Here is a 4143-nt window from a genome sequence, read left to right as displayed (position 1 = left end):
CGCCGCCGGGAGCGGAGGAGCTCCGACCCCAGCCCGTGAGGACGACGCCCCAAGCATGAGAGGGGAGGTCCACGCGCTCTCATCACGACCATGTTATTTCACATAAAGGCATATTTAACAAAGAGACGCGCGTGGCGTTGTAAGCGCGGTTTCTGGACACGCCTGGGGAGGGCCTGCGTGCACAGATGGAGCGCGGGGGTCGTGGCTGGTGGAGTTAGGCAGTCAGGCATTCGCTCAGGCTTTTTTTTTTTTTAAATTATTAATAGTGAGACCGAAATGACAACCTATGGTGATAATCTATTCTGCTCTAATGCTCCGTAGATTTAAAAAAAAATCCATATGGCCAGTTCACAGTGCTGCATGTTACATACATGTATTTTAAAAGGTAAGGTTGTATTTTTTTTTTTTAGAATAGTCAGACTTGCAAAGAAGATGCAAAGGTCTCTATTATCCTTCCGGTTTTACCTGTGGTTAAGTCATTAATACTTGTGAGTAAGTAAGCATATTCTAACTGTACGGTGCGTTTGTTACAGATAATGAGCTAATATAAAACGTTGATATTTAGTCTACTTCACATTTCACCTTGACTTTCCATTTTCTACTCTCACACCTCATCTAGGATATTGTATTACGATTCATAGGCTGTGACAGTTTCTTTGGCTTCTCTCTTTTACAAAAAACTAACCTTGAGAGCCAGCATTATTTTAGTTGAATTATATATTAGAAAATATGAATATCTCATTGTTGTAGGAGTCGCATACTTTTGATAGGAACCCATTTTGTTTAGCAGTAGCAACTCTGATATTAACATGTCACAAATATCTAAAGGGTGCTTGAATAGTTTCTCTCACATAGATACACATTTTATGTGACCTTTCTGTTCTAATACTTAAAATTGCTCAATTTCAAAGGATATTAACCTGATGTTAGCTTAACGAGTTGTTGATAATTTACTTTTAAATAATCTACTTTTGAACATATTAAGCTACCGACTGTTCTCTCCTATTCTAGAACATTTTCTCCTCTCTAGAGAGTACAATCCAGACCTGCCCCTTAAGAAAACAGACAAATTAGAAGATGAGTTGGCCTGGAAAGCTTAGACTGGGAAATTGTAACATAAGCTTCTACAGTTTTAAATTAAATCTTTAAATAATTGTTAAGTATTAATGATAAATGTATTACTAATAATGTATTCATGTGTGCACAGCTCTTGGGGAAATCATTTTTAAGTACATTAGAAATTTTGTTGCAGGTTTTCCTAATTGTAAAAACCATGTTCCATAGTTCCTTAAATCCTTGAGAAATTGACACATAGTATAACCCCCACAGACGGTATGTGATGTTAATGTATGTAGAAGAGATGTTTAATTATAAGGGGGGGGAAAGGAAACAGAGGTCTTACCATCTTCAGGAACATTGACGCAGTAACCCAGAACTTTAAACATGTCAATAAAGCACTACATGAATTGAATCTAATTCCCTTCTTTCTGTGGCATTTCATACTAGCAAGCTCAGTGGAGCCCATTTTTCTGGTTGGAAAGCATGGAGAGTGGCCATCAAAAAAAAAGGAAAATTAAAATTGGATTTTTTTCACCATGCAGAACTGTTTTCAAGAAACTGGTAAACTTGCACAGTGGGTGGAGACCAGCCATTCTGAATTGAATCTGATCAAATTTGAGGACGTTTCTGCCAGTGATTCTAGGAGCTACCCTTTTTTAAGTTTTTGCCCATTATCTCTTTTTAACATCAAACTGTGTTTATGCCAACACAATTTTGACCTATATTATGTTTTTCTCATCCACAAATTTAAAAAAATAACTAAGGAAAGAGACTGCTCAGAAGACAAAGCAACAGTTAAATGGTTTTCATTACTTTGGTTCATCTCCTGAACAATTAAGTTACATGACTAAATATCTTCCAGAATTTGGGTGAAGAAAAGCAACAAAAGGAGTAATTTTGAATGATGTCTTCCTTTAATTACAGCTGTAAAAAGCCATAAGCACCCTGGCATATGGGATTATTTAACTCATTGGCCTGAATTTGGATAGTTAGTTCTATCAGAAAAGATGTCAGAAACAAGATTCTGGGTTTTTCTCTTCAGGCTCAGGAGTCATATTTCATATTTCAATGACCATCACTCACTGGATGAGTTCAGCATGACACAGACTTTTGTCTGTGTCATATCACAGATTGTTATTCCACAGTCAGGATAAATGTAGGCTCTAAAGTAAGACAGCCACAACTGACTAGTGTGATCTTAAGCATGTAACTCTTCTAGGCCCTGGTGCCATCAATTGTAAAAGAGATGATAATATTAACTTTATAAATTTTAACACAGTTGTGAGGATGATATCCACCTAATACACACATTTGGAAACATAAAAAGCACTTGGGTAATAACTTATTTGGTTTGTGGGTTGTGTTTTTTTGTGACTGGTTCTAGGGCTTGAACTCAGAACCTGAGCCTGAGCACTGTCCTTGGGCTAGGCTAGTGCTCTGCCACTTGAGCCAGAGCATCAGTTCCGGCTTTTTCTACATATGTGGTACTGAGGAATTGAACCCAGGTTTCTGTGCATGCTAGGAAAGCACTCTTTCACTAGGCCAAACTCCTGGCCCTAATAACTTATCTTTTCACTAATTGCTTTACATAATTATAGCAGATGGTATATTTTATGCTAGGATTTTCCAGAGAACCTAAAAACAATCTCTGCATTTGAGTCTATTTCACGTGTCCATTGAACAAGCTTTGATTTCTAGCCTGCACTATTCTATAGTATTATATTAAGTGCTGTTGACTTTTCTATGTTCTCATTTATCATTGCAAAAGAGATACAAATGAAAAGGGAATGATGTGATTGCAGGCAAGCCTTCTCAAGGAGATGCTCTCCCCAAAAACACAACACAGAAGAAGCTGAACTATCTTCTCATTCCTCAATAGTCAATGAGTCATGACCATGTATCAGACTGTTCAGAACTAGCTATTCAGAGACAAGACACAGTCTCCTAAAAGCCTATGAAGTTTGCCTTGCATGGGGGAAGATGATGCACAAGGAATGTCTGGACAAGATGCCTGCATCACAAAGGGCACGTGCCCCACACTGAGGGGAGTAGTGGGGCATGGAGGCCTCCCAGAGAGGATGCCTAAGGCAGGTTTTGAGGAAGAAGCCTGGCACTGATGCAGGTGAGAAGGAACAAGTCTGCTATGGATGTCAAGAAGAAATTGGGTTCCAGAGGTAGAAGAGCAGATCACAGTCACCAACTGAATGAGATGGGAGAGGAAAGGGTGAAAGACTGTGTTTCTGATTAAAGAACTGGATAAATGGCACAGGAGAAATCCTGAGGAAAGTGCAAGGTTGGGGAGGAAGAAGTTTAATGTTTGACGTTACCTGTCTATGGCTAGCCCCAACCAACAGTATACAGCTCACTTGGCAGTACTCATTGATGTCCAGGGAGGAAAGAGAAGAAAACTTATAATGGATCCTGTTTCAAACATGTCTATTTTAGACTACTTTTGTCAAAAAAAAAATAGAAAAATAGGTAGTGAGAAACTCCAGCATGTTCAATGCTAAGAGATGAAGCAGTCCACTGGGTAGATGGGTGAATGCAAGGCTCTAAGGGCAAGAACACAAATGAGAGGGTCCAGAACAGTTATGTGCAGGACCTTAAAGAAAGCACCTCTGTGGCTTAGGAAAGTGGGGAGATGTACCCAAAGAAAAGCTGGGATAGGCACCAGTAGCTCAGGCCTGTAATCTGAGCTGCTCAGGAGGCTGAGATCTGAGGATTGCGATTCCAAGCCCACCTGGACAAGCAAGTCCTCTACACTCATCTCTAGTCACCAGAAAATGGGAAGTGGCACTGTGGGGCATAAGCTCTAAGCCTTGAGTGAAAGAGCTCAGGGACAGCACCCAGGCCCTGAGTTCAAGCCCATCAACCACCAACAACAAAAAAGTTGGAATAGACTGGTTGTTTGTAATTACAAGCTTAAGATATACTCCAAAGAGTAGGACCAAGAATTTTGTGTGAAACAAACCTATTTCAAGGGAGATCTCTACAGTCAAGGAAAGTCCGTAAAAGGAAAATGGAGTTAGAGGTGAGATATCTGACTTTAAAAGCATGATTCAAGTCTGCCACAAGGTTTCTCTG

At 39.7% G+C, this 4143-nt stretch overlaps 1 long non-coding RNA gene across 1 annotated transcript; it reads left to right on the top strand.

Moving 5' to 3' along the window:
• Nucleotides 1-262: 262 nt before the first annotated feature.
• LOC150045992 (uncharacterized) lies at nucleotides 263-3431 on the top strand. Its single transcript, XR_016532761.1, has 3 exons — nucleotides 263-385; nucleotides 1012-1111; nucleotides 2862-3431. It is a non-coding gene; the product is annotated as an uncharacterized LOC150045992 (long non-coding RNA).
• Nucleotides 3432-4143: the final 712 nt, after the last annotated feature.

This window comes from Megascapheus bottae, chromosome 26 (assembly GCF_031878675.1).
Source record: "Megascapheus bottae isolate mThoBot1 chromosome 26, mThoBot2.hap1, whole genome shotgun sequence".
Taxonomy (NCBI): domain Eukaryota; kingdom Metazoa; phylum Chordata; class Mammalia; order Rodentia; family Geomyidae; genus Megascapheus; species Megascapheus bottae.
Note: the sequence above shows the minus strand (reverse complement) of the source record. Positions and strands in the feature narration are given on the sequence as shown.